We start from the raw sequence: 24414 nt of genomic DNA, 5'->3' as shown, positions 1-24414 counted from the left end.
GTAAGTCTCCTCACAAACTTCCTTACTAAGCACACAGTAGTGTACACTATTACTTTATTAATAATGTTTTTGAATAATTTTAAAGGGTCAGCAGAAGAAACAAACAGTTCTACTATAGCAATAAATTTGGATGATATCAGCAGCAGAATGGCCAATGAAGATGATTATGATGTTAACATACTTATATTTCTAAGGCAGACTGAGGAATGTAGTGCACTGTTCCCAAGTTTAATGGCAGGATCTCACACCCCACAACATGTCAGCAACTCTGCAGGAAGTGACAGTCCATCATAAAGTCACGCACATGCTTACATGCCACTCTCTTTTGTACAGGAGAAACATTCCTACACCTCTACAACAGTATCTCCAAACCCAAATGAACACTTTGAGGATGATGACAAGCATTCTGAGGTAACCATGTCCACAGTGACACCTTTACAAAAGGGAAGCCAGGTGCAGGAAGTTGTTACAGCTACTTCAAGAAACATGCAAAGCAACTACGACATGACATTGTTAGGGCTCAGAGCACTGTCACAGACAGTCAGCTGGAAATAGTCAGAGTCTTCTAGGACATACATGAGGATTTCCAGCACTACATGGAAATGTCAGAAAGCAGTGATAATGCCATAATCACACTGATGAGTAGCACGGTGGCACTCCAAGCATCCTAGGCTGCCTTCATTGCTAAACTAGTTAGGACTTACCAGACTCAAGTAGGAGTCGGTCTTGGAATGGGAAAGAGCAGAGGATGCTGTCAGGACACTTCGAGGCAGATGACAAAAGGCTACAAGTGTTTCTTGAAAAAGTATTTTAATTAGTTGGGGGAACAAGCACAACTGATTTCATGAGGCCACATTAACATTCATCTACACCTAACAGAACCTCTCATTCAAGGTTCTGGATGTGGTCCCACAGCACTGTCAGAAATATGTCTATAGGATCACCTGCATCAAGTACATCACATCAGACCAACTCACCATCCAGCTCTCACAATAGCCCCTCTTCAAAATCACTTTCACCTTTACCTCACCTACTTTAAAGTGATACATATGACACATTCAACCTTGACCAACTGTGATTCAAATGTGACATTTCTGTTACCTACAATTTGGCCTTCACAATCACTAATCAATGTTAAACTTGAAGGGGAATAAGTTGTTTAAAAAATTGGGAGAGCTTAGGGCAATTTACGGTGTTTGTATTTCATTCCTTTACTAGTACTGCATAAAACCTCATTGAACCGTGGAAATAAAACTGCATGTCATAAAATAAAACTGCAGTGATTAACACCATTAATGCTTTATGGAGAGACATTGTTACAGCTTTAAAGTTACTTGCAACTTAAAAGTAGTAATACACAACTTTTCAGGGAAACACTAATAAGAACATTACAGATTCAGATTAGTATCCTGACATGTAAACAAACACTGCTGCCACTTCAATCTCACCATTGCACAATGTCTCTGAGGCCACAAATGATTGTGCAAGACAAAATAAAATAATCTGATGTGCGGTACCTCAACAGACAGCATAATTCAAACTGAAAAAGCATTGCATAATATAAAAAAATGTTAAATTTTCATTGAAATGCAAGGTATGAACTCTTGTTAAATATTGGATTAACACGTTTTGCTAATTTTAAAAATTGAGGACATTCAATATGTGCATACTTAGGCACACCACCTCAGTACAATTTATTGTGCAAAACAGTTAAAAATTGATTGTTACTTATATGATGTCTTACATCACTGTATAGGTGCCGGTGAACAGTCAGGCATGACTTTTACAAGCGATAATGTGAGCAGCTGTTCTGAAATAAAAAACTAATTATTTAAAGATGAGAAGGAATGTCAGATGAACAGTGACAGTAATTCATGCACCACAAAACACAGCCCATATACATCACAGCATGCAACAAATATGCTGTATGTGTTCTTTACAAGAACAGTAACATTGACTTGAATATCATGTTCCATAGTTGTGGACTAGACACCGCATTCTTTCCTGTACAGCAGTATGCTGTGCATGAGCCTGCAGCATGGGGTTGCTTACTACTGCTGCCAGCTGGTCACCATTAGTCATGATGGAAGCTACTGTGACAGCAAGGGTCACTTCTCCACCAGACCAGTGCATGATTATGTTGTGCAGAATGCAACATGCAGTAAAAAATCCTATATAGAGTAGCTGGGTCATACTGAAGGGCACCCACAGACTCATCCAGCCACCTGAAATAGCTCTTCAAGAGGCCAAAAACCCTCATAATGGCAATGCAGGTTTGGGACAGTGCTGTATTGAAATTTGCTTCTGCAGCTCCACTTGGATTTCTCACTGGTGTCATGAGAGCCATGGCTCCAGTAGATGTCCAGCATCACCTAACAGATAGAAAAAGAAAAAGACAAAAGGGAGGAGACAAAACTAAAAAAAGGGGTTTACTATTCTGAAATACATTTTACCATGAATAACTATTTAAATGAAACAGGAAAAAAGAAAAAGTATTTTCCACTTCCCAACAAGATGACCTATGGGCATCCTACCAGGTGACAAAGTGAACTAGTATGCTAGTTATGGGAATGATGTACACTACCATGATGTGGGGCAGAGATGTTATTGATACAACCCCATGCATCACATTCTACCTGGCAACTTATTGCAATACCACTCCTCTCATGGACCACATGGGGCTCTAATTGCAACATGGGTGCAATCTATTGCACCAAGGGCTTGAGGGAAATGTGCCACCCCATAACAGGCATACATAGCCCTGGCTTGGTCTTAAGGTGACATCAGGAAATAGATATACTGATCCACATACACCAAGAGTACATCCAAGAACCACTGATGTGTCCTTGAGGCAATAGCCTGTGAGAAACCCCGCATGTCCCCAGTTTGTCTCTGAATCATCCCTGTGACAAGTATAGTAAGACCTATACGTACCTTACCAGCCACAGTCCACGCATTCCTTCAGTACCCTTATGGGGGACATACATGCTCATTAAGACACTTATAATATCCCTGTCCACTCTAAACCTATCAAGAATCTCCTGACTACCAAAATTATAGTGTGTTATTCTCTGCTTATGTCTATGCCTTCTTCCCTGGCAATTACTGCAGGCATAGCTGGCCTTAGGCATAGACCCACTAGGCAGACTCCTAGGGCATCCTCTAGCAGGGGCACTTTTCCAGTATTTATTTGGTGTAGGTAGACCAGGATGGAGGCACCAGGTGGTGTGCAGGGGGCCACCGTGGAGCCCTTTTGCCTAGGGCACCAGTTGACCTAAGGCCGGTCCTGTCCACAGGGCATAAGTGGTGTTGGCTGAGCCAAGACAAGCAGCTCACAATGGGAAATAACACAGCCAGCATTCACTGACAGCATGTTTATGGATAGCAAAGTAGATATAATAGGTGAGAGTCCTGTTTATATAACCTATCGCCAGACAGCAGAGAAAAGTGGGATATTTTCATTATGAATCACAAATAGGCAAGAGAATGCTTCATTAGCATATGTTTTTACATCATCTCTCATTTACATCTAATTATGTCTTCATTTTCTTACACTTATTCAGAACCATTATGAGTTAGCAAAAGTGGCCTCTGTGAATCACAGCATGCTTGCATGACTTGCATTCGCAGGCAGTGCAGATAGCCTTAAAGCATTTGCATAATGACTATGAATACCACCCTAATGTCTTTGCAATTAAATGTGACAAATTCTGAAAATTTCACCATGTATTAGAGGTGTCAGATGACCTTTATACCTGCATTTCATACATGGTGGCAGTAACATACTGGGTTACATTTGTAAAAATTACTCAGTTATTTCTAATCATTTCTGACCTAAATGTGATGGTTTCCTCCACACATTTGGCTATTACTGGACTTTATATGTTAAGAGTTTCTAAGCTGGACAAAATATAGTAAGTCATGGTTTTTCTTGTAGCTAAAATCCAAACATTAATTTGCTTTGGAAAAGCATACCCAGCAGTATTAGAATATGGTGTTTACATACAAGATATTTATTATTTTGTGGCACTTATTATGAAAAAAATGCATAATATAGTATACCTCAAAACAGTATATCATGTGTTACCAGCTGTAGAGTTGTTAAACTGCAGAATCAGAGTAAATTGTAGTTTTATTTTCATGTAATTGCTCATGATTTTTGCCTATTTCTGAAATAAGAATACAAAGCCTTTTAATTTAAGAATCACCAGCTGCGAAATAACTGTATTATTTGCATGTGTATTCCAGAAAAACCTTTTCAAGCTTCAGAAAATATAACTCCAAAATCTGGAGCTTACAGCTTGCCATTGAAGACAGACATGTTTAATAGTACTTGTTAAAGAAATTGAGAAACCATTTACCTTATAGAATCCTCATTACCAGACTCAGTGATGCAACTGGAGCCAGTTGAACCATCAGCAGCTGTTTCTTCAAAAAGCAATAGACTGTAGGAAAAGTGCCAAAACAACTTTCAGTGATAGTGGAGTTTTCACCTTTTTCCACTATTGTGCAACCTTGGATAGGTATATATAAGTTCCAGGGGTATGGGGATATTCTACACATGGGAGTTCAGGAGGGCTTGCTCCCTGAAAAGAAATTACCTCTAAGGTTCACTGAAAGTTGTTTCACCATAACTTTTCAGTGAATTCACTTTTGGTTAAAGTGAATTTGAACTACAAACATAACTACTTCATAGAATAGCATTTACACGCATCTACTCCTGTATTATGCAACAATCAGTAGTTATTAGGCCTAAATGTGCATACTGATTGGACAGAGTGATCATCCTGCCCATAGTAAATCAAGTATTTTTTCAAGTATTATGCACAGAAGGCCATCCAAAAACAGAAACATCCAAACAGAGAAGATGAATCTAAATAAAAGAAAACAGCATCCCAATCATAAAATTGCAACTGCATTCCTAATACAATAGTGTTATTGATTTCAGTGCAGCTCAGGGAAACTAATCAAGAGCAAACAGTTTAAAATTCCTGAGCTGCAATGAAAAGTTTTAGGAAAAGACCAGTACAATGGAGTTTACAGCAGAACCATATCTTGCTCAAATGGGGCCCAAAGATGGGTAATGGACCCCTGCCCATCTTCGCAGCCATACCAATATCCTATTACTTGGCTGTCTCTACTCAGTTACCATGAAATGCTGTTCAAACATAGTGTAAATGCAATTTTCTTTTTTAGGTTTACAATGTTCTCAGAGATTTTGATTTAATTTAAAACGTTTTTTCCAAATTTGGCTGCAAAGACACAGACAGTCATTTACTAGAGAAAACAGAGCAGTCTCACATTGAAAACAAGCTTAGCATGAGCAGCAGAAAATAAATGCCTCTTCCATTGAAATTCTCATTTATTGAAAATGTATCAAGTATCCAATTAAAGTACAAGACACACATTGGGATTCACAGTCAAACAGCATAGAGTAGAGCACTAATAAGCAGCTATGTGAAGGGTGGAGGATTTCAAAAAACAAATGTGCGACACATTTGCGAAGAGCTTGGGCAGCCCACTGGATTTAAATGTCCCTTTTAGGGATTAGTGCAGGAACAGTGTCTAGTGAAATGACTTGGTCAGAGTCACATAATAAACAAATGAAAGCTGAGGGAATCAAACCCTTCACTACACAAGCAGATTATTAAGAGCTGACAGTCTTATTCACCTGAACTAAGTATCAGGCAGACTGTTGTGGATCAAAACAGTGCATTTTAAACCTGTGGGCCTGGAAAAACATATGCTAAATTAAAAATGCATTCATGTTAAAATATTAACATTAAGCTCATAGACATCATGCTATCCATTTTATTCACAGCCACATAATAAACACCCTGTGAACAATGTCTTTTGCTACTAGTGACTGATGATACTTTCTCCATATTTATTTTTATCTTCACTTGTTGATACTGGTACAATAATACTGATTAATATATGTATGTTTATACCACTCTGATTGAATTCTGCTTTAATGTATATTTTGTGTATATATTACTGTAATCAAACAAACTAGATTCCTGCTTTTATGTATATATTCTGTATATGTTACTATATTTACTACCTGTAACACTGTTTCTGCTTAGGTACTAATTAATGTTTATACTTTTTCTGTATCTCGTTGGAGCTTTTCTCCCCGGGCCTCCACTGAAAATGGGCTCTTTTAGGCCCAGTGGACTTTCCCGGTAAACAAATGCAATAAAATAGAATAAAATAAAATAAATAAGGAAACCATGGATTGTACCCAAAATGTGTGACTGATATGATGCTGCTCCTGTTTCCTACAATTAATTCCTTCCTTTACACGATGATTACTTTGGGTCACAGGGACTAAGCATTTATATAGACATACACATAGACGCACACATACACAGCAAAGAAACCACACACAGTTGCAGCCACCTGTATTACTGTACATCTTAGATATTTGCTAGATAATAATGTGCCAGAAATGTATCTTGGTTGGTGCTGCTAGAAATATGTAGTGGAATCCCTCACAACCATTCTCTGCCCTTTCAACTTCTTAGCACAAGAATCAGAAACAAAGACCCAGAAATCATAAACGTATTTTAAAAGTCTGTCTTATACACTTAGAACGTTGCTAGAATAACACGCTTTGCATTAGTATGCATTTTCTGAAGGATACAAAGTCTGAGACTTACATACATATCATTATTTAATAACTACAGTTTAAAACCATTAACCATAAAACCATGAATTCTATAATTCTATATGTATGACCCTAGCCCTGAGCAGCATCCTGCCATCACCCAGAATGATACCACAGTATAAGAAGAAAATTATTGATTTCAACAATTGGCTAAGTTTCTGGTGTCATGCTAAGGGGATCCAGTATCTGTCTGCCTGGGATGACATGACTGACAGACCTTGATGCTTTGCCAGAGATGGCCTGCATCTGTCACCCCTGGGCTTCCAGATACTGGCCAAGCCTCTTGCCACCCCTATAGTGTCTTTTTTAGGTGGTGTTCCAAAGACCAAATTACCACCATAACAGCTACAAACAAATGCAATCTGAGGGTCATGCTGCTCAATGCTAGAAGTCTAAATCTCAAAATTCACTCATTTGAAGCACTCCTTAAAATGGAGAACATCAACATTTGTGCCATAACAGAGACCTGGTTCAAGGCAGCAGAAAGCACCCCTGCACTACCATGCTATAACTCATTCTACACCTTTTGGCCCCAGAACTTGGACCAAAGCTCCAAAGGCGGTGGTGTTTCCATATTCATAAAGGATGTGCACACCTCCAGACTAGTAGCCCAACATAACTTATCTGAGATACTTCAGGTGCAGCTAACATTGGGTAAGACAGCAATTCAGGTCGCAGCCTGCTATAGGTCCCCAACCATGTCCCAAAACTCACACTCCACGTTCCTAAGCACCCTGGAGAGTATTATGGTCCAACTTAACACTCTGATACTGGGCGACTTCAACTACCCCTCCATTAACTGGGAAAGCTACTCATATACCAATACACTTGCCCAACGTTTCCTGGAATTCATTAATTCCAATGCCCTGGACCAGCTCATTCTGATCCCCACTAAAGGTAGCAACATCCTTGACCTGGTTATTACTAACATGGGCGACCACTGCTCTACACCAGTAGTCAGCTCCTCCCTGGTTAGATCCAACCACAAACTAATCACCTTGGAAATCCACATCCCTCCCACCCACCAACCCCCCGCAAAGGTAACCACCATGAAAAACTTCTCCAAAGCTAACTTTGGGCTTCTAAAAACAGAGGAGGCTAATTTCACGGCACCCATACAAATGGAGATTAGTTGCATGGCCACCGAATCATACACCAATGCACTGTATGAATACATACACAAATGCATGGATCTCGCTATACCCAACAGAACCAAGACGCTCTCCTCCAAAAAAAGGAAGTCAATCTGGTGGTCTCCTGCCATAAACAAACTCTACAACAAAAGAAGAAAACTGATGTGGAATAAGGTGAAGTCCCAAGACTGGAAAAACTCCCTTATCAGCCTTAACAAAAAGTTGAGATCCCTCATCAAATTCTCTAAAGCTAGCTATAAAAGCAGAATTGCAGCAGATAGTAAGGAAAACTACAAGTCCTTCTATAGTTATGTAAAGAATCTTCACGGCAATACTCAAATTTGCTCTGAGCTGCTTCACAATGGTACCTCCTATACCGAGCCAACAGATATTGCCAATATACTGGCCGACAGATTCAGTGCCAACTTTACCCCCCCCCCCAAGGGACAGTCCCAATACCAGTAGATTGCCAGACACCCAGTATTACTGCTGCACAGGTTAAAACAGCACTGTTCAAGGCCAAGAATACAGCCTCTATGGGCCTGACAATATCCCTGGCTGTGTTCTACATGAACTACAGAGTTAACTGGCATCTCACCTGTGTGCCCTGTTCAATCACAGCCTCACCTCAGGCTTTGTCCCTACTGAATGGCACACTGCTACAGTCATCCCTCTCCACAAAGGAGGAGCGACTACAGACCCTGGGAACTATCGCCCCATTAACCTGATGAGTCTGATATGCAAAGCTATGGAATGCATCATCATGGACCTAATAAACAAGGATATAGGGAATCTCCAAACTCTGGATCCCACACAGTTTGGTTTTGTGAAGGGTGGATCATGCCTGCTCAACTCGGTCGACTTCTTTGAGTCAGTTACCAGAGCTGTGGATGAAGGCAAGGTGATTCATACAGCCTACCTTGATCTGGCCAAGGCCTTTGATACCCTCCCCCACTCAAAAATCATAGAAAAACTCACTAAGCTAGGCATCAACCCCTATATCACTAGGTGGGTTGCAAACTGGCTCACAGGTAGAATCCACAGTGTGAAAGTAGCTGACTCCAAGTCAGACTGCTGACCAATCCCAAGTGGAGTCCCACATGGTTCAGTTCTGAGTCCTCTCCTGTTTGGTATCTATTTCTCTGAAGTCCAGGCCAACACGAAGGGACTTTGGCTGACAAAGTTCACAGATGATTGCAAGTTGAGAGCTATTATTAACTCTCCAAGTGATGTTGACATCCTACAAAAAGGCCTCACTGAGACCAATGACTGGTGTCAGAACCATGGCTTTAAGCTCAATGCCAAAAACTGTGTCGTCACCTCTGTTGGGAAAAACCCGGTTCCCATGAATTACCACATCGATGTAGTTCACTGAACACAGAAAGCGTTATAAGAGATCTGGGAACACAGGTTGACAGCAACCTCTCTTTTGACCACCACATTGCCACTGTGGTCAGAAAGTCCTTCTATGTGGCACATCTCATTACTAAGGGTTTTGCATCCAGGAAGAAAGAGTTCATTGTCTCCCTCTACTCTTCCCTCATTAGGCCAGTCATTGAGTACAATGCCCCATTTGGCATGTACTTCACTAAACACCTGCAACAACTGGAGAGGCCGCAAAAGTACCTCACAAAGAGGATCCTAGGCCTTAAACATTCATCCTATATGGACAGACTAAAAAAAAACTCCAGCTATTCTCTGTCTCATATCGTCTACTTAGAGGCGATATCCGCTTGACTTACAAAGCCATGTCTGACCCAGCTCTGTTAGAAATGCTACATCTAAGGAAATCCCAGTCCCTCCGCACCACACACTCCAGAGACCTCAACCTCATTACCACAATCAACAGAACATGCTGGAGGGACAGGTTCATAACCCAGAGATTGCCCATGCTATGGAATAGAGTTCCCATACATGACAAACACAGCACCTCACTGGCCCTCTTCAAGAGAAATCTTGATGAGTGGATGGGAAATAGAAAATTCACCTTGGGGATCAATCCAGTGGCTTTACTCGACAGAGACACTGGGAACTAAGGTCGGGTGGCACGATGCCAGAGTAATCCTATGGGCTAGGCTTGTAAAGGCTCCAGGGCCATTAGCCTAGTACACACCTATGAAGCTATGAACCTATAAGGAAGGAACACAAGTACCTCTCAACATCTTTAATCATGAATTCTGGACAGAGCCAAAAATAACAAGGGGACAAATTTTAAACATTTTTTGCTTTTATCTATTTGTTAATCAGGTGAACTCACTTTAGAAAGTATCCCACTTCAGGAGGGTCCCAGAATTACTGTCTGAATGACTTGCCGAAAGTCACCAAAGTCACACAGTAGGGAAATGTCAGGCTTCAAACTTGTACTTTTTTTTTTTTTACTACAGGTAGCATCTCATTAATGGTTCAGACACTTACATACCAAACAACTCTAATACACTTGAAAAGTTAACAGAACAACATGTTTCTAAATGATAGTTATGAAACTCTTAATGACTGGTATCACTGACTGACTGTAATAGTGGTTTCTCAGTAAATTATTTTATTGAAGATCTGGCAGTTAGTGTGCAGGATTAGGACTCTATGCTCTTAATGAGCTATTTCATGAAAGCAAGCATACAGAGTTTAATTATTTGTACTTCTATTTCCCTACTGCATGACTCTGAACAAGACACTTAATCAGAAAGCACTCCTGGAACTTGGTTAGAAAATTAAGAAAAGAGGATATAGCACAAATAGCAAAAGAAAAAAGTTAGTAAATCTTGGCATACGTTGGTTGCATTTTCTGAAAAAGAATTATGAAACTAATGAGTGAACTAAAACTATAATGACTGGCTGATAAAGCTCTCAATGATTAGTATACATACACAAACACACACATAGCTCTGCGTCATTTGATAAACAGACCAACCGACTAAGCAATATGGTCTCAATAACATGGCAGTAGGTTGATACTTCAGTAGCATTGCAGCAGCAAACATATCTTCCTTGATTTTACAATAAAAATCCAAGAAAATATTGCAGCAACAGCAAGTCCAAATCCCAATATAGCATGTCTCTACTACTTTCCCCCAGCACTTCCACCTCTCTCTCTCTCTCTCTCTCTCTCTTTCTTTCTCTCTGTCTTCCACACTTCTTCAGTTTGAGACCACACTGAGCTACCAGAAATCTCTGTTTGGCTCAAATGAGCAGTCACACACAGAGATGCACATAGAGAAATGGAGAGGTTAATCATTTTTTTTAATTATACAGGCTCCGTTGCCGTTTTGTTATTTTTTGAAGTTTTTCTGTATATGTTATTTGATTCTTCAATAGTGTTCCGACAGTTTATTGTGTTATTTTTTTAATTATATTGCCAGTCTGAGCCCCGCAGCCAGCACTGGGACATTGGTAGCTGCCTAAGTCACTTTGTGCTGGATCTGGTCCTAGGTGACATATTGATTGTTACTATTGTCTCTGCAGTCAGGGAAAATGAGAACAGCTGCAATTCCTAATGCCCAAATAGCACTGAAAACAGTAGCAGAAAGTAATGCCCCACATGTGTGCAGATCAACTGTGAAAACATTAGCAGAGATCTATAAAATAGGAGAATGATTCCAAGAAGTGTGAAGGTTACACATTTGTTATTCTAAAGATGCCCGTGTAAGTGAAAGGATGAAAGTGCTCATTCAACTTATGGTGTTTGTTTTCTGTGAAAATGCTGTCATTTTTATTTTGGGCTTAAAAGTATAGTCATACAGCAGCCTTGTCTTTTGAGATATTTTAGCAGAAAATGTGAAACACATGATGAGAAAATCCATTACGCATTCAAACTCTCATAATAATAGATAGATAGATAGATAGATAGATAGATAGATAGATAGATAGATAGATAGATAGATAGATAGACAGATAGATAGATAAATAGAAATCAAAAAGCTGGTAGCTGATAGATATGTAGATAAATAGAAATCAAAAAGCTGGTAGCTGACTATTTCAGTATAACTCAAGAAAAAGAAACAATGGCACAGAGTTCCAATCCCCAAACTAAATTGCACTAAAATAAAAAATGAAAGAAAATCAGATTTAAAAGAAGTAAATACAATTATTGTTACCATTCACCATAGATCAGTTATACATCCCCAAACTAGTGCTTTGGCAGCTTGTTTGTAGCAATGATGTACTGCATTAAATAAGGGATGTCCCACATATGTCTATAATATTATGATATTTGTCTTTGCTTATTTTGAAGTTTGACAATTTGAAAATTAATAAAATGGGGATAACGGAGACCATTGGACCCATGCACAAGTCATGGTCATGAATGCAGTCCCCTTGCATCAACACAAATGCTGGTTTTAAGAATGTGTAAAGCTTTATTTATTTTAATTCATTAAATAAGTTAATTGAACAAAAGGTTTTACATCACTATTTTCTGAAATAAACAATAAGTATGAAATTCTAATGTCTGACATTATTGTCCGACTATAATAATAATAATAATAATAGCATATGTTTTATGAGGCATGAGGCAAAACTGAACAGTCCAACATGCTTTATGGTAACATTTCAGGTGTTAAATAAGTTTTTTTTTATAATTATTATTTTACAGTAAAAGGTTTAGAGTGTTACAGTGGCAGTATATAGCTGTTAAACTATGTTACTGCTTTAACATTAATCACTAAGCAGACACACTACTACAGTGCACTGTTTTCCACTATCACTAATAAAAATACCAAATAAAAGTTAAAAAATACACAGCAACAAAATTACAAAATTAGCAGAACTTAGTAACAGCAATAACCTATGGCTGGAAATGGGTAACTCTTAGTTTACCCACATCTGTCTTTCCTTGGTCACCTGGGTTTCACCCACAAGAGCAAATGCCACCATTCATTGGTAAACCAAGAACTTTCCACACCCAGCTATGGATTATTCTAAATTATAGTGTAATATCTTTCATGTGTTTTTATTATTACTCTTAGGCTAGCTTAAAATAATTCATAGTAACAGAAACCTACTTTCTCTGTTTTGTACTTTTAACTTAAATATGTTATCTAAAATAATACACAGCAGTTTTCAATCATTTTTTTTAGAACTTTGCTTTAAATAATTATTTCCTCTGTGATACAATTGTTTAATATTAGCACTTACATCATGGTTACTGAAAATATTAAAGTGGATTATAATGATTCACCTTCAAATGAATCTTAATATTGGTGGCAATATTGATAAATCCTTCCATGTTCATGTATTTCAAGCTGTTCCTGTTCATCAGTTTCTTTTTTATTGTTAACACCTTGACTTAATATGCCCTGCTAATAAATCTTATTTCCAGATATCTGGGTCCCCATACCATGTGATTCTATCAGGATCTCTAAAGTGAAAAAAAAATCTCATATTCTCAATCAACCATTGCTAAAAGTGTCAGATACAAATGCAAAATAAATAGACTGAAGTGGATTTTCAGACTAGTAGTATGCATTTCTGATATTTTCAAAGTTCAAAATCAGAATAACCCTTTTTTACACTAATACTAATACTAACGAAGGTTTGGGCTTTTCCTTCATCTCCATGTATTGCTCACTAATCAGAAGTAAATGAAGAGGAATCCTTAATGACCAATCTGTGTACATGACAGTGCTGAGAACAATGTACACACTCACATCACTGCCGCTCCACAAAGTAGCCTATGGTTCTCACACATTAACCTGCTATTTCATTACTTGTTAAACCCATCTTTAATGGACAGAGGAAGGGGCACAACCAGAGTCATATAAACCTGTAAGTTTACTTTCTTGTTGTGGAAAAATAAGGGAGAAGGTTGTTTTGGATAAATTTATTCCAGAATTAGAAATGTTGTGACTTGAATCCATATAGCAGCATGCATATGTTGAAAATAGATCTCGAACTACCTATAGCATTATGTGTTATAATAATATAAAAGCAGTTATAAATGAAAAACGTATGCTGTGATTTAATTACACCAACAAACGTTGGCCTTTGATCAGGTCATACACAAAATACTAATCAATACATTAGAGCAACTATGTATTGATATACTTTTGATAAGATGGATAACTGTGTGACTTCCAAATAGGCCATGGTAAGCATCATATGGCAACTGGACAGTGAAAATAAAGGTAAGTGTCTGGATGTCCCAAAGGGCTCTGTCCTAGGTCCATACATGTTTAGGATGTATCTTTCAGATCTAACGTTTTCATCTGAGGTGTTCTATAGTCTGTATGTAGATGACTTTTAAATGAGTAAACTGGTTACATTTATTACAGACAAGACATATCTGCAAAATAACTTAACTAAATTGACCATATAGTCACAGGAGAATATGCTAATAAATATATCAAAAAACTAATGATATGGCATTTGGGGAACATAGACTGAATGGTGAATATTTAATACAATATACAGTGATTTAAACTGTAGATTGAGTTAAGGTCCTGGGTATTGGAGTAGTTCTGACACTGAGTTTCTTTTTTCTGATCATATCAACCAATTGGTTAATGATAGTTATAAAACTATAGGCTAAGTGAAATGATTTATAAAATCTAGGAAATCAAAAATTATGAAATTATTGTTTGTCAGTTATATCTGACCCAAACTAGAGTGTGGGAAATAATATGAAACCTTATAAGAAAACTAACATGAGTAAATTAGAATAAGTACAGAAGAAATATACCACGGACGAGCCTGGATGTGAACATTTAAGTTATTATAAAATATCTGAAATTGTACAGTGTTTCAAACTGAAAGCTAAGATGAGTTCTTATTCAGTTGTATAGGGCATTTAGAGACAATTACCCCTGAAAATGTTTTGGGTCATCAAAATGTAGTATCAAATCATCAGACAACCTAGAACTGCAAACAAAAAGACAAATAAATTAACAGCCATTATATATTATTACAAAGTCATATGATCAATTCATGAATTAATTGACATAATATCTTATAATGATTAGTCAGATAAAATACAAACGAAACAGCCCTAAAAACTAAGCTCGATATATCCATCTTTTCCCAAATGAAAAATAGTAAGTACCACTTTATTTAAAATTTAAAATTCCACTACAAATTCAATAATTACAACTATAAATAGTAGAAATGCATTTTAAGAATCTATATATAAGTTTGGTAAATACTTTGGTATAAAACACAGTCTCAATATACCATGGGAAAATTATTGTAAATCCAAAAAAAGTCTTAAATTACATAAAACGCTGGTTTTAATCATAAAACCATAGAAATAGAGACAATGTCATTAAGTCCTGGGTCCACAGTAGAGTTAGTTCTTAGCTGCAATTTAAGTTCCATTAATTCAAGGATACTGTTCTCAGGAACCCCCCCCCCCCAAAAAAAAACAATATCCACTTGATCAATGACATAAAACTTGAAACTGTGGCTACTATTAGTGTAAAGGTGTTGATATAGTGCATTGGGCTCATCTTTTTTATTAATGTCATATCAATGGTGATAAAGCCTTGATTTAAGGGGTTGAATGATTTTCCCTATGCAAAAATGAAAACATTACTGGCATTGTGCTACATAACCACTCCCATGGTACAGTAATGAAATTTACGTCTAAGATTTATCTTCCCATACCCATGAATAGTACCTGTGGATCCATCCATAACAACCCTGCATTGTCCGCATTGACCAAATTTAGCCATAAATCCAGTATATTCTGTGTGCCTATTACTCTCTTAAAGGGCCTTAAAACAAGTGTCTTTCTTATATATTACTTTAGGGGCACCGCCCATTATATTAAGATAATCTTGATTGGTAGTAAAAATATTACAATAGATTATAGCCTTAATGTCTCTAAAGTCATCAGACAATTTATGTGGAAGATTATATCGGAATCAGAGATGTACTAATTGGTTCTCTGAGAGAGTTGCTGCTGCATGGAATAGACTACAAAATCATATTAAAGCAAGCATTAGTTTTGATATATTTGACAAAAACTTGGACATATACCTCTTAACCTCTTTGCACAAGATATATGGCCTTATTATGGTTAATACCATGGTGGGGTAAATAAATTACTTCAAATATATGATAAATAATGGACTTCTGCATTCATGTATGTTTAATTAAGTGAACAATGACTTTTGCACTATGGGTCAACCAAGGATTGCTAACTGACTTTGTACTTCAAAGAATAAAAGGGAGGTGAAGCAACTTGATTTCAAAATCTGTACTGTGTTTGCCAAGAATTCTAATCGCTGCATTATTTGTCAGCCAGTATTCTACCTCATTTTAAAACAATATTAAAAGTAATAATATCAAATAATGAGCTATTATATTTTATACAACAAAAAATCAGTACTATTAAGAAGTTTTGTGTGTGTGTGTGTGTGTGTGTGTGTGTGTGTGTGTGTGTGTGTGTGTGTGTGTGTGTGTGTGTGTGTATGCGTGTGCGTACATGTGGAGCCATAGTCAAGTCCCCAAATGATGTGGATATCCTACAGAAGGACCTCGCTGAGACAGATGCCTGGTGTCAGAGCCATGGCCTCAAGCTCAGTGCCAAAAAGTGCAGTGTCAACCCCTTTGGTAAAAACTCTGTACCCATGAACTACCACATAGGCAGCAATCTACTTAACACCGAATGCGTGATAAGAGACCTTGGGACCTAGGTGGACAGTAGTCTCTCCTTTGATAGTCACATCACCACAGTAGTCAGGAAGTCCTTCTACATGGCACACCTCATCATAAAAGGGTTCTCATTCAGGAAAAAAGAGGTCATTGTTCCCCTCTACTCATCACTCATTAGACCCATTATAGAGTACAACGCCCCTTTTGGAATGTACCTCACAAGACATCTGCAGCAGCTGGAAAGGCCACAGAAGTACCTCACAAAGAGGATTGCTGGCCTCAAACAAATGCCCTACACTGACCACCTCAAAAAACTCCAGCTTTACTCTGTAGCATATCGCCTACTCTGGGGTGATCTCTGCCTAACATATAAAGCTATGTCAAACCCAGAGCTGTTGGACATGCTACACCTAAAGAAATCCCAATCCCTCTGAGCTACATGCTCTAGGAACCTAAAGCTTGTCACCACAATAAACAGGACATGCTGGAGGGATAGATTCCTGTCCCAGAGACTTCCTATACTCTGAAACAAGCTACTCATCTATGTCAAGCAAAGTTCTTCATTAGCACTCTTCAAGAAAAATCTTGATGAGTGGATGGGAAATAGGAAATACACCCCGGGGATCATTTCTGTGTCTCTGCTGGACAGTGGCACAGGAAAATAACTTTCTTCATTAGCATAAGCTATGGAACCTTGCTGGCTAGGCTTATGTAGGCCCTTGGGCCGATAGCCTAGTACCTACCTATGAACCTATGAACCTATGTGTATATGTATGCACTGTGGTGGGAGGGGGATTGTGTGTGTGTAATTATTCTCTTTCTGGAAACTACTGTGCTCTAATCTGACATAAGTTCATAGGTTCATAGGTGTTCACTAGGCTAACAACCACAAGGGCCTTTTTAAGCCTAAACATGCAACTCAAATTTCTGACGAGTTCTGATACCCTTGATAAGTGTAACCATGGGCCTGGGAGATGAACAATTTGCAGGTTGCCTGTGTCCATTAGAGACATAGGTGCCAAACCAGGGATGAATTTCCAGTTTCCCATCCAATTGTCCAAGTTGCACTTGAATTGAGTTAGGGAAGAACTCTGCTACCCATGTTCCATAGACGGGGTAGTTTCTGGGATACACACCTATCTCTCCAGCAATTCCTATTTATATCACAGGCAAGGTTTAAGTCCTTAGAATGGGTAATTCTGGTGCTTTTTGTTTTGTGGATATGTAGGAGGTCCATCAGAGTGAGATCTGACAATGCCCTGTATGCCAGCCATAGATCTCCCCTCAAAAGCCTGTAGGATATAGAATACAGGGATAGGGCCCTGAGGCAGTCTGCATAGGGCATTTTACTTAGGCCCTGTATTCTTTTAGTGATGAACCTCTGTGGACATTCCAATTGTTGGATATGCCTGGTTAGGTACCTACCAAAGGGGACATTGTACTCAATGATAGGTCGGATGAATGCCGAATACAGTAGAACAATGACTTCCTTGGACTTAGATGCCATACTTTTGTTTATAAGTTTCGCAACATAGAATGATTTCCTCACCACTGTAGATATGTGATGGTCAAAGGCTAGATTAATCCCTGACTACTGGGTCAGCTTTAAGGATTGTGTTGTCACTATGATAGTTACCAGGGATGGATGATTTCCCAAAGGATATTATTATGCATTTCTTGGCATTTAGTTTTAGTCCATGGCTCTGGCACCAGTTGTTTGTCTGTGTCAGCCCCTCCTGGAGAACATTTGTGTAAATGCGAGAGTCAATGACAGCTCCTAATTTGCAATCATCTGCAAATTTAGTCAGCCAGAGACCACTGACATTGGCCTTGACGTCTGAGAAGTAAATGCCAAAAAGCAGCGGTCCAAGGATTGATCCCTGAGGGACTCCACTTGTGACTGTCCTCTTTGTAGAGGTGGACTCCCCAATTTTAACTTCCTGGGTCTTGTCTGTGAGCCAATTGGCTATCCACTGGGTGACATATGGGTTTGTACCTAACCTCCTGAGTTTGTCAACAATGTCCAAGTGGGGTATTGTGTCAAATGCCTTTGCCAGGTCCAGGTAGGCAGTGTGAATGATTTTGCCCTCATCCATTGTTTTGGTGACCTTCTCAAAGAAGTCCACCAAGTTGAGTAGGCATGATCTGCTCTTGACAAAACCAAACTGGGTTGGGTCCAGTGTCCGGAGGTTTACTATATCTCTACTGATCATCTCCATGATAATTCTTTCCATGACTTTACATATAATACTAGAGAGGCTCATGGGTCTGTAGATGGCCCAATTTTGTGCAGAGGGATAACTGTTGCCTTTCCTCCATTCATGAGGCATGAAGCCTGTTTTGATGCTACAGTTAAATAGTAATTCCAAAGGACCTGAAAGGTCATGTTTCATGCTATTTAGAAGGCATCCTGGGATATTGTCTGGGCCTAGTGATGCAGTGTTCTTGGTCTTAGAGAGAGCATTAAGGACCTGTTCCCTGGTAATGCCTTAAAATTCGATAAAGTATTTTCTGTTAAGGACAGTTATTATACATTCTGTCAAAACTGACATGCCATGAATTATCACTCTAAAAATATTTTTTCATTACTTTTAGCATACCAGATGAAAGGTCTGCAAAAACAAGGACACAAGTCACCATGATAAAAATGAAAATGAACTGAAACATGATTATTTCTGACTGTTTAATTTCCTGTGTTATATGTAAGCTGTACAAGTTGATATAATTATTATGTGGAAATAAATAACATTTTCCTATATCATCCTGGTCCAAATTTCTATGTACAACAAATGCATCATAAATTATATGTTAGCCTTTGTAACAAAAAATACATTTCTTTTATTTGTTTTACTGTGCTTGATATGTATGTTCAGGGGTATGAGATGGCTATCATGGAAAATCACAGAAGTCATAGAACTAGACAGTTGCTGAAAAAAATAAGGGCTCAGATGAATGGGATTCATAGCTGTAGCAGAAAAAGAGAAGCCTTAAAAATAATTAGCCTTTTGTTCACAGTAGGCTGCAGTTATGATGCAGTGCTGCTCTAGTCATTAGACTGAATGTTCTCGATGTTTGGTTTTGATCAGAGTAACTTAGGAAGCTCTGAAATGCAATACTTTCCACTGTATAAGCAGGCAAGGGGCATGTACCTAGGACCAGCCAAGTTGCCCACTTTGCATACATTTGTATCCCATATCACAGAGAAAAGCATGATATAAGACGAGAAATATTTCTCATTTGTACTACTGACAGAAAGCAAGTTACCTTTTTACGTACATACATAACGGAAGAAAATTAGTGAAGCTTTTTTCTAATTTGTAAAAATATAAGGATTTGGAACCCATATATAATATGCATTAACTGAAAATTCCATATGTACTCACTCGGAAAATGATGGAAAAATGGACTTTGACAAAGAATGAAAGTATTTCTGCACATTCTCTTTTATATTTTGACAGAAGGTGACCACATCCTGTTATAGAAAATGTTGTCAAATGTCACTGTATTAGAAATACATTGAATTTCAGTGATTCAGAGATTCATTATATAACTTTTTCAGTGTCAGGGATTGCAATGAGCTGAACTGCAAAAGTATAGGGAATGAGAAGTGATTGTCTGCTGCTTTAATAAGGCAAGTAAATTGGAAGAAAACAATACTCTTCTTATAGCCAATGTTGAGGAACAAGAAGCCTAGTCCCATCTGATCAATAAATAGTCAATAGCTGCCTCTTCAGTGTTACCCTCTCCTCTACAGACTAATGGCTAAACGTTACTTACTCCATATTCTGCTCTTGAAGTGATGTTCGACTTTATTTCTGCTTTATAAATGAAGCCTTTCGAAAAACATACTTAAATCCATTAAGGGATATGTATCCATTTATGATTTGCTTAGAACTGCCCTCCCTTTTAAGTATGCCTTTAAAAAAAAAGGTAACCAAGGCTCTGTATTTAGGAAAAAAGTACCTCTTTTTTTATAGAGCTAGTTCACTTCAGTTTCAAGTGGAGGGAGATATTTCAATCCAAGTTGGAAAATGTCATCTAAACCAAGGGTCTCCGTATAAACAGATACATATTTTAAATCATCCTTTAGGAAAATGATGCAGATTTGCTATTCACTTCCCAACCTAGTTTGTATGCAGAAGGCAAAGAGAGAGGTACCCTTTCTATAATATTGGAGAACTAGGCACTTTGTATCCACTATTCACAAAGCTAGGATGTAACAGCACTGGAAAAAAATCTATGGACTGTCATAAGTCTGTAAACAGCATCATTATCATGGAGTTATTCTTAGCTGTGGCAATTTCAGGCACTGTGCAGATCAATGAACCAGGAAGTACACTGCTAAGGTTTGAATGTGGGCCTGCCAGGATATCTAACAAATGATACACAGGTGGGAGTGTTCCAATTCACTTCAGGGTTTGTAATTAAAGATGAGTAAAACTGTTGTAGATTGATGTGGATTAGCTTAGGTTCTCTCGTTCTTTAAGCATAATATAATCTTCAGAAAATGTATTTACTAAAGTACTAACTCTAACTTAACAAACTTGATGAATAGTTTATGGAGTACCTAATTTTTAATACTCCATGTGTAAAGGACTGAATATAGCCATGAAGGTCAGTTATATAACCTTTTTCTTTTTAGCCTAAGCTCACAAAATAGACTATACCTTACTACGTAGAAACCAAACTCATTTTCACAGTTAGGTGACATACATTCTAATCTTATATGCCTCTATACTCAGTACAGAACATACAAATTCTAAGACAAGCTACAGAACTCAAGCAAAGCCCTAAGATAATTGTGATTAACATCAGGTACGTTAGAAACAAGATACCTAACTTCAAGTCTGAATTGTAAGCTACACATTGCTATTTCAATCACAGTGAAACCACTTATTGCTGACAACATTATTGTTATAACGGTTTACAGGAAAGACAGAATCTGTACTACCAGGAAAGGAAAACAAACACAGCAGGAGGTATAATGCATGCATTACTACACATCCACATTAAAAAGTACCTAACAAACAGTCATCAGTTACCACTACTTATGAGCAGCAAGTAATAGAAAGTAATGAGCAGCTTGATGCTGGGTGCGCATTCATTCAGCACACCACATTCCATACGACAACCTGAAAATTCATTAACTATCACCTCAAAAACACTGATTTTTGGACTCTTTATTTTTCTACATCATCCAGTCACCAAAGGGAGATAGATAAATCACACTACATTTAATTTGAGATCATAATGAATCGCACAATGCAAGACCATACTACAAGGACTAAATTAAAACACACTGAGCCATACATCTCAGTAAAACACGATCACTATAGGTACCATGCCAGTAAATATCAGTGACTACTCACTAATCAGCTGAGTCTGCTCCAAAAACAGCCCATACTATCCCCTGTACTGCAACATACATGAATGAGGTCTGGACTACATCCCAGATGATCGAGTCTGACTAGCAGTTCATGCACTGGAAGTAAAAGGGAAGGGGGAATGAGCAGACCATGCTGGTTCACCCATCTTAGGGTGAGGGAAATGGTGGTCCTGCTTGGCTAAATTGCTTCTGTACAAGCAGAGGCTTGCAAGACAACAGTGACTGTAGAACTTGGGAAATGTAGGTTTGGGTTTTTAAGCCAGTGATTTCAGTGCTTGCAAGCATGCCCATGCCAGAGGAGAGCATTGACTGTCTCTCATGATGACTGATGTGGGTGCTTATGTCAGTAACAAGTTATTTTTGGAGAAATTGCAGGCCTTTCTTATAGACTTCTAATATTTCAGTTTTTAAATGTCTTTCTGTGCTTTGTGTATTTGGTTTTGCTCTTTGTGGTACAAATTTTGTTCCATTGGTTTCTCTGCAGGGCATGAATTATGTGCTGAGAGAGCAGTTGAGAATTTCTGGTGGTAGTTTTTCTGTTTCTTGTTTCTCAGTGGTGCTTTTGTATGTAGTTTTGTAGTACTTGTACATCTGTAACCAATTCAGACAGTGTTTATATTTAAATGCAGATTGTGTGTATTACTGTATGATTATATAGTAATAAGTGGGATTTTGTTGTTGCTTATTTTATTGCCTGACTTGTTTCACTGTAACTTTGTTAACCTTCTCCTAGTTGTAGTTTCATATTATGAGGCTTTATCTTAATTTATGGATTTGATTTATTGTCTGTCTTGTTTTAGTTGAGTACATTTGTTGGTGTTTCTACTTCTTGCATTTTGTCTGAGTTGTTGGTATATACTGTTGTATTCTTTGTTCAGTACTTTTGTATCAGTGAGATGGTTATACATTTTATTGTCATAGCTGTTGTATTGTTGTGTTGTCATTGTCTTCTTGTGGTCTTTTTTATCTGATTCTTGTGTGTGTTGTGTCCAGTATTCTGTTTTTGTTATTTGATGTTGGTGATGTTGATGCTTGTCATTGTGCTCTTGTGGGTTTTCTTCTTTGCCATGTAATATATTTTTTTCTTTTCATTTATTTTCTTCATTGGTATTTCTATTATGTCTGTGATGTCCTTTTTTAGACTCCAGCTTTCATTTTCTGTTTTGTTGATTATGTTTATTCTTGTGTACTCTTTAATGATTTTTCAGGGCATTCTTTGACATTTTGTATAGCTCGTCGTAACTGGATTTAGTCTATGCTTATCTTTTTGTCATTCATTCATTCATTCATATTAACATAATTACTATTTGTGAGCAGACCTGCCCAATTTGCAATGTAGCTTTTTATGTTTTACTGACCTTTTTTATTATTTTTGAGATATCGAACAGCTATTTCTGTTTTAACTCATTCACTCCAATTGAGCTGAGGAAGTTTGCACTGTAACTTCCAATGGGTGGAGCCTAAGCCTTTTGACAGAATCAAATTATGTCCTCAAATTTCAAACAAATTATCATATCTCTGGAACCTGAGGGGGTTATGAAAGAAGTATAAATGGCAAACTGTTCAGCACAAACAATTTTTATAGTGCTAATATTCTTTAGGTTCTAGGTCTTAAAATGAATTTTATAAGTCACAGTCAACACAGTAACTATTACATTTTTCATATTTTGTAAACAACTTATAATATCTTAGAAACCACTCAAGTTACACACATACTGTTAATAGCATTTTAGACATGTGAAAATTATATCTATATAAATTAATATCCTAAAAACAACAGCTAATATCTATTTACCTGCACTAGACAGAGGTCAATTATTAATGCAGTTGAGTTTGCCATTGTGCAAGCTTTAAGATGAAATCTTTTAAAACCTTGTACATAGCACAGTTTTGGAATTATCGATGCAAATATGAACAAGTATTAGCTGACGCCTAGAGACGACAGTAAGAGTTAACTGCAGATGCTCTTGGAGGCATAACACAGATGTAATGAGTTAACTGGTTTTGAGGAAAGTTTGTAAGGTTGCTGATATCTCATGCACACTATGCTAAATGTACAAATGGTCATCTGCATTATGTTGGGATTTTCAATGTTGTAATCGACAAAAAGCAGAAAGGATGTGCTTATGTGAAATGTGATCTTGCTATGTTACTATTGGCTGATGAATCTTTTATAAATGTTTGACGTTTAGATGGAATTTCAGTTCTGATTATGTCCTTTGGTTATAGGATGAAAATGCTTAATTTCCTTTATTCAGTATAGTTTAAACAACTGTGATTGGTAGGTATATTGATAGTGGATTGTTCATAGGTTCATAGGTTGGCACTAGGCTATCGGCCCTACAGTCTATACAAGCCTAGCCATAACAATTCCCTGACTATTCCTTTTGATTCTCTACAACCACTAAGTTATTTAGATTAATTTTGATTTTTATTGCTATTTTCAGTATTGTGACGTTTTTCATTTTATGCAGTTAGAATAAATATGTATTATTGTACTGCATACTATATTAGATATTTTCAGATTTTATTGTCATTTTGCCAGTTGTCTTTAAAATGGATGAAGCAGTTTTAATATACACAGAGTTAAACAGTTCAGTGTAATTCAGAAAAGTAATTGACAAGATACAAATGTACAT

This window comes from Protopterus annectens, chromosome 1.part2, assembly GCF_019279795.1.
Source record: "Protopterus annectens isolate FY-2018-M chromosome 1.part2, PAN1.0, whole genome shotgun sequence".
NCBI lineage: Eukaryota > Metazoa > Chordata > Ceratodontiformes > Protopteridae > Protopterus > Protopterus annectens.
The sequence above is the reverse complement of the archived record's forward strand: the minus strand, read 5'-3'. Positions refer to the sequence as shown.